We start from the raw sequence: 8,605 nt of genomic DNA, 5'->3' as shown, positions 1-8,605 counted from the left end.
TTGCTCCTTTGGCACTACATCATGTAGACACAGCAGAAGAGGAGCGCTGTGACACTTCACACTGTGTATAGTGGCGTGTGATATCATGCCAGCCTGGTGGCGGAATCAGGGCATGCATCATGTGGACACCACACCCAGACTCTGCCCCCAGACCTGCCTTAATGGCCGGTCTGTTGAGCCCCTATGTCTCACACACATTCAGTAATGCTCTTTTACTGACTCCCTCTAGTCCGTTCATTCACATACAGTCTCCCACACAAATTCTCTCTTCCCTTCCCCCTCGCTCTCTGTGTCTCTCTGGGTTCATTCAGACATCATTTTTTTAGTGCAGTGATCCAAATCATTCCACTCATGCATTCTGGGTTTGTTATTCACACTATGGAACCACATCTATGTGCATCTCTGCAAGTGCAGTTGTTCACATGTGCAAGCATTCAAATAAAGATGGACAATGTGAATGCATTCAAAACCTCTTTTTTGGCATGTAGTGTTTTATCCTGGGTCTATTCACATCAGTTATTCATACTACCAATGATGTGGATCATTTTTAAAAACTCAGGGGAAAACCTGGTATTGATTATCCTGGATTAAATGGGTTTTTGACAGCCCTCCCCCAAACTTAATTGGGTGCATTCGGGATGCGGGTAAACAACAGAGATTTAACCCAGATTCATCCTGGATTATTTTCACAGTGTGAATAACCCCTCTCCCTGTGTGTGAATGATCTCAGTCATGCATTCCCTATTTGTTGTTCACACTATTTTTTTTATTAGAACTTCATCTATGTGCATCTCTGTGAGTTCTGTTGCCCACGCATATGAATAAAGATGGAGGTTATGATGATATGGATGTATTTGAAACACGTTCAGCACACGCACCGTTTTATTCCCATAAATCCCAGGTCCGTGTACTTTGATTATTCACACAGCTGATAATGTGAATCCTTCAGGATACAAGCCCCCCCCCCCAAAAAAAAACTAGGATCGTATATCCCTGGTTTTATGGGGGGGTTGGCAGCACTCCCCAAAAGGTAAATCAGGTGTATTCGATTTGCATGTGAACAAGGCAGATTCTACCCACATTCTACCGGGATTATTTTGATCATCTAGATAAGCTGTCAGTCACACTATTCATCTGCTTTTTACATACATACATACATATGCCTTTTGTGTACTCATGTATACACAAGAGAATGAATGTTTCTGTGTGAATGTGTGGCGAGAGAGTAAATGAGTATGTGTGTGAGTGAAAGAAAGAATGAAAGAGCATGACTGAGTGTGTACTTATCTGTGAGCACTGGCTTACATGAGTGTGGCTGGGTGTGAAACAGTACATGTAAAATTTACACATGCATTAAGTATTGAATTTATTTAAATAAAACTGTTCTAACTTGGACAACGTTATTTCCTTATGAAATATTAAAAATGTGAATATACATAAATGTACAAATGAAAATACACACACTAGACAAACATAATATTTTTATCCATATACTATGTTGGGGGGATGACGACATCTACCTGTAGATGTGTTGTTGTTGTGTGCCTTCAAGTCATTTCTGATTTATGGCGACCCTAAAGTAAACATATCCTGTGGTTTTCTTGGCAAGATTTGTTCAGAGGAGGTTTGCCTTTGCCACCCTCTGGGGCTGAGAGCACGTGACTTGCCCAAGGTTACTAGTGGTTTTCATGACTGAGCTGGGAATCAAACCCTAATCTCCAGAGCCATAGTCCTACACTCAAACCACTATGCCAACCTGGCTTTCCATGGCTGGACATACACTGAAATAAAAAGAAAAACCATGGTGACATACACCGGGCTTACCAGACCCCACCAGTTTCTCCCACCAAAATCTTCTCCTGCCCTGACTCCACACCAAACCCCTCTTGGAGCACACACAGGAAAATCCAAATTTTCCAGAACAGTTTGGGGTAAAATATGAGGGTTTTTTAAAAATTGTATTAACATTATAAGAAGCACTTTGCTCACAGATTTGCTGCAAATTGTCAAGAACTTCATGTGGCTGGATCGCAGCCGCTATGTGGTGGGTGGGAATTTTATTTAGTGCGTAGACAAGCCCAAAGTCTTTTCTGACATGGACTCCCCAGTAACATAGTTGCTTCCGCATGTTCATGCAGCAGGACATCCACAACCAGTGGCAGTGCTGTGAATTATCTTTACTATATTATATATTTATATTTTATGTTTTAATATATATTTCCCATTTGCTTTTACAGTAACACATCATTCTTAGCACAGCCATAAGGCAAAACAGATGGCAACCCCTTGAAATTTCAGTAAACTACTGAGCAGACTCTAGTCAAGGTAAGCCTCAGCTATCATGAATGTGGTAGTCACTTAATCACAACAGAACTTTTTGTTTCCACAAATCTTCACAGCACACCTTTTCTGGAGTAAGCAAAAACAGTGAGCAGTAAGCAGTTTTTGCAGTAAGCAAAAACTTACTGCAGCCAGCAAGAACTACGTTGGCTGCGGTTACTCAGAGGACCTTCTCTTCTGCAAAATCACCTTTCTGAGCAAGGTGATCAAGAGAGCAGTCGCCAATCAACTACAAGCAGTCTTGGAGGAAATGGATTTTCTGGATCCATTTCAAACCGGATTCAGGATGGGATATGGAGTTGAGACTGCCATGGTCGCCTTAGTCGATGATCTCCGTCTGGGCATCGACAGGGGAAGTGTGACCCTGTTGGTGCTCTTGGACCTCTCAGCGGCCTTTGATACCACTGACCACGGTATCCTTCTGGAACACCTGAGAGAGTTGGGTATTGGAGGCACTGCATTGCAGTGGTTCCAGTCCTACCTCTCAGGCAGGTTCCAGATGGTGTCGATTGGGGACAGTTGTTCGGCCAAGAGGGAGCTCAAATCGGGCGTCCCTCAAGGTGCGATTCTGTCCCCAATGCTGTTTAACATTTACATGAAGCCACTGGGTGAGATCATCCGGAGACATGGGGTGGGGTGTTATCAGTACGCTGATGACACCCAAATATACTTCTCTATGTCTCAGACTGAAGCAGTGACTAAGGATGGCATCTCTCCTCTGAATGCCTGTCTTGGGGCGGTAATGGACTGGTATGAGGAAAACCGACTCATGCTGAATCCAGGTAAGACGAGGTACTGTTATAGGAACCCCGAATCCAAGAATGGAATTGTGTCAGCCAGTTCTGGATGGGTTCACACTTCCCCTGAAGGATCTGTTTGCAGCCTGGGGGTGCTGATACGCCAACTGCGCCCCTTCTTGGATTCGAGGGACCTGGAAACAGTAGCACATGCACTGGTAACCTCTCGACTGGACTTTTGTAATGCGCTCTACTTGGGGCTACCCTTGTGCCAAGTTCGGAAACTTCAGATGGTACAAAATATGGCAGCCAGATGATCACGGGAACTTCTAGGAATAATATAATAAAATTAATAAATTTTTTTATATTACCACTTTTCCAACAGATCAAAGCGGTTTACATAAACAATGACATAAATAATATCAGCAAATATACAACTAAATTCAACCCCTTACTTAACTACAGCTAAATTAATCAGAATACAATTAAATTAAGAATATTAAAGTCTATTAATATACTCTCAACTCACTATCAAATATACAAACAATAACAGCAGCAAAAACCATTACAATACAATAAAATATAAAATAGATAACAATTAAGGCAATACTATTAAATATTATGAAATACTATCAGACAAACTGTCAGATTCTAACAACCACCTTATTACTAATACTCCAGCTGTTATAATATATATTAATATGGAATGACCAATAACACCGGTCTGAAGTCCCTGCACTGGCTGCCTATTAGTTTCCGGGCAAAGTACAAGGTGTTGGTGATTACCTTTAAAGCCCTACATGGCTTGGGCCCAGAGTACTTGAGGGAACACCTTCTTCCTATTGTCCGTCCCGCACACTAAGGTCCTCTGGAAGAAATCTACTACAGCCAAAAAAAAATCATCATCATCATCATCATCATCATCATCATCACATCATTATTATTATTATGCTGCCCCCAAAGACATGTGACCAGTCTTGAATGCTTTAAAAAGGTGATCGACGTATTTCTTCCGGCAGGCCTTCCCAGATTAACATCCGAGAATTTTTCTATTAATTCCATCAACAGCCACTACTGTCCGGAGCTGCCTCTGCCGTGTTTAACAACTGTTTAATATTTAATTGTATTTTTTGGGGATGATGGGTTTGGGAAGGTTGGAATATAATGGTGATAACTGTTTTTAAGGATGTTTTATTTGTTAGCCCTCGATCGCTTGGAGAGGTGGGATAAAAATAAATGTTTTTCAAACTGTGGAACAATATTTCATTTTTAAAATCCTGGGTTTTTGAGCTGGAGGGGGGGTCTTGTGGCTTGTGTGTACGTTGCACAAGATTATCTTTGGCCAAGAAGGGGTTCATTCGTCATCTTTGCTTTTATGCTTATGTTTAGGCTTTGAAGCTGCATTCGCAAATGACTCTTGAATTCGTATTGTTAGTTTCTTATGTGATTGCGCCATGTTTTCTCTTGTGTTTAATAAACTTCACATATTGCCGAGCCTGAAAATACTACTGTCACCAAGTTAATTTGAGTGTTTCTCTTTTTGGTGGTTGGTTGGTGTTTGTTTTCTGTGTGGTGGGTGGGGTTGTTTGGTGGGAGGTGTGGGGTGGGTATCATGGAGACACCTAGTGGTTGCAAATGCACATAGTTTTCATTATGTTCTTGAAAGGAACACAATGACTATGCAAAACGTAGCTCCTTCCAATCCAATTAATTCAAATTAACTTTCCTTCCAATCCAATTAATCTCACTTTCAGCTCGCTTTCTGTATGTTTCCCATTTTCTTATCTGTCTCTTCTCTTTGATATAAACAAACCACAGACCAAAGGGGAATGGACTCTGCCTGCATTGATCTCTCCCAGACCATCTTAACTGACAGCAACAAAAAATCTTGACAACATGTAGGCATGTCACTTTAGCATCTTTATTTTTCTTCTTCTCCGACATGAATGTTTAATATTTGCCTGATGAAGAGGCCAGTGGAGCTTCGGAAGCTTGCATGATGTACTTTGTGCATTTTGGTTGGATCAATAAAGGTATCACAATTTTGTGGATTTTTTGTGTTATTGTATTTTGCTGTATGGCCAACACAGCTATCTATCAAGGACCCTGGTGGCCCAGTGGGTAAATGCCTGTACTGCAGCCATTCACCTGAACCACAAGGTTGCGAGTTCAAGACCAGCAAAAGGGCCCAAGCTCGACTCAGGCTTGCATCCTCTGAGGTCGCTAAAATGAGTACCCACTGGTTGGGGCAAATTAGCTTACTGCTATTAGCTTACTTGCTGTCTCACGCTATATCTTTGGAATTGCGGTATATAATAAACAAATTAATTATTCTTAAATTATCTCTGGATAGATTTTTCTCTCATATCTTCCTTCTAAATTCTCTCTGTGCATGCATCCTCTTACCTGTATCTTGGGAAAATGTAAATTCACTGTAGCAATCTTTTACATCTGCATACAAATTAACTGGGCCTTTGGTATCTGCTGGGGCTTGGTGCCAGACCCACCGTGGTACCAAAATCCATGAATGCTGAAGTCCCATTAAATACAGTGGCCAGAGGTAAAAGTTGCCCCTCTCATAATAGGCAAAATCCAGGTTTGCTTTTGGAATTTATATATTTTAAATATTTTTAAGCCATGGATGGTTGAATCCATGGAAATAAGGAATGTGTGGATAAGGAGGTTGGGCTGTATTGTTTCATCACATTTTTAATGAAGGGTACAGCAGTGTTCGGTTATTTCGGTGTTGTGGGGAAAATATCTGGCCATTGAAGAAAGCTGACAGGAAGAAAAATCAACTCATCTGAATGTGTGTGTGGAGAGAGTCACAGAGTGCTAAAAAAGACAAAAATGGGACTTAGAGCAAACAGCCTAATTCTCACTAGAAGCACAATGACTACACTGGAGACTTTGTACTTGAGAATCATGAGAAAGACATAAATAAGAAGGATAATGCTTGGAATTTAAGGTAAGGGAAAAGAACAGGACTTCCTAGATAGGATGGGATGTCAGTCAAGGAAGCCACAACTCTAAGTGCAAGACCTAAAACATACGACACCCCATTATAGGGTTACCATAAACTGAATTGACTTGATGGCAACATACAACAGATGCTACAGATCCCGATTTAGGAAGTAGTCCACACTATGCCCTGGATTGGCCTAAAGTTTCTCAGTATTTATTATCATCCTTAGATTTTATTTGTTCCAAAGGAGGTAATAGTGGTTTAAATGCTGTTTTAGTTCGTCTGGACCAACGAGGCAATAGGATTTACCTATGGTTGACTGCGCCATTCAAAAACGAAATGGGTCGGTTGCAAGTGACCAACAGGATGCCATCCATAATAAGCATGCCCCATCCCTTTGTTCATTATACTCGCAACAATACTAAGAGGTAGATTAAGAAAAAGAGGTGACGGCTTAGTGTCATTAATAAGCTTCATGCTGATGGAGACTGGAACTGGGATGTGTGTCTACACAGTCCAAGTCCAACATTGGCCTCACTCTTCTCCACAGTGACTGTATAAGGATCACAGTCTATGTTTATATCCCAGCGGATTCACTTTCTGCAAACATCATGCAGTTCATTCTTAGTCGGGCAAAATGCGTGACATTGGGATTTGCAGTTGCCTGCCTCAGATTTCTGAGGAAACAGTCATGGCTTGTATAAATTGTTTTCAGCAAAAATCACTTAGCAATGCAGCCAAACACTGAGCAGCAATATGCCACAGGAGCCTGTGGCCAGTCAGGCTGAGCCAACCTATACTTGAAATTCTCTGGGAATAATTTGCAATCCACAGAGTGAAAATTACTTAGCAAAAACTTGTTGCTGAGTGTTTGTGAAGACCAACATTTTCAGAGACAAAACTAATACCTTTCAGTCAATGACCAGGAACAGACATAGACACAGTGCATCCTCCAGAAAATTATTCAAGAGATTTACTTCATACTAGCTGCTCTTACTTCAAAGTGTTAAGTGTGGATAGGTAAAATGGCTCAGAGTTTAATTCCAAAGAGGATTGGCAACTTTTCCTTCCCTGGGCCGCATCATATGCATGCCTTAATATCAGCCTAAACAAGAGGGTACTGTTAGGACTGAATATGGAGAAGTGAATAGTTTTCCATTGAAAAGGGGTCAAACCAAGGCTTCATTATCACCCATTTAATTTGTAGTGCTGATAACATCATAAGAGACTCAGAGGTGGGAGGCATAAAAAATGGAGGAAGGAATATCAACAACCAAGATAGCACATGCCAATAAATCTAGTAAAAAGCAAAATCAGAGTTATTGAGGATTAATGAGAAGGTCAAAGCAGAAAGTGCAAAGGCAGGTTTACAGCTGAACATTGAGGAAACAAACTTAGGACCACAAGCAATCTATATAATTTTAAGCATATGATGAGTGGTCGCAATAGTCCAAATTTTTCCATAATTTGGCTCAATCAGTGTAGCAGACAAGACGCAGTCAAGAAATCAGATGAAGATTTGGACTGGAAGAGTAGCTATGATTCTAGTCAAGACACTTAAAGTGTAAAGATATATTACCAAATACCAAAGTAGGATTGTCCATGCCAGTATTTCCCATTTCTAGTATGACTGGAAAGGTGGACAAGGAAGAAAGCTGATGGGCCAGAAGCCACACCAAAGCCACAATCCAGTCCTAAGGATTGAGTGCAGCTTTGACGCAGCTTCCAGACTCTTAGGATACATGCGTCATTTAACAGTATACCTCCAAAGGGACCCAAAGCAGCTTTATTTTGGCCTTGTCTATATGGGGCCAAAGATTTCTTTCGATACACTGTTGTAAAACCAAGACCATAGACGAATATCAAAGATAAGAGAGCTGGAGTAACAGTACAGAACAGATGAGATTTTGGGCTTTGACAAAATAATAAAGTGAAAGGTAAGAAAGCAAGAGGGAAGATAAATAGAGAAATGAGCAGAAGGAAAGCAGGAAAGCACATTTATAAGGTAAAATTTAATTCTATAGGAAATGGAGCCAGTGTAGAGGAGAGCATTGGTAAAATAAGAGATAAGAAATTGAAGGAGCTGCAGGATTTAAATATAGAGAAACCTTTGGAGATAATCAATAGGAAGGCTAGTGGGAAGAGCATTACAATAATCTACCTGAATGTAAAAAAAATTAAACAGAGGCTTGTATGTTACCAGTAAAATCAGCTGAAAGAAAGAAGAAGGAGATTTTGAGCCTGAATGATAAATTTATGTAGCAGAAATAAGGATGACAAGATCAGGGTCAAAAGACACTCCAAATTATATGCTTGTGGAAAAAGAGAAAGGGGTAAAACATCGGGACTCTTTTATACTCTTACTGCTGAAAGTCCCATTATAATTTAGCTGGACTTACTGCGGAATGCACATGTAAGATGTCAGCTCCAGAGTGGAAATAAATGTAAGGAATGGAGCAGGACTGAAAGGACAAGTCAAAAAATTCAATTTAGATAAAGGAAATAAATTGCGAAGGTTCCGATAATAAACATAAATGACTTTCCCGGGTGAAAGAGACCTATG

This window comes from Sceloporus undulatus, chromosome 2 (genome assembly GCF_019175285.1).
Source record: "Sceloporus undulatus isolate JIND9_A2432 ecotype Alabama chromosome 2, SceUnd_v1.1, whole genome shotgun sequence".
Classification (NCBI taxonomy): domain Eukaryota; kingdom Metazoa; phylum Chordata; class Lepidosauria; order Squamata; family Phrynosomatidae; genus Sceloporus; species Sceloporus undulatus.
This window is presented reverse-complemented; position numbering follows the sequence as displayed.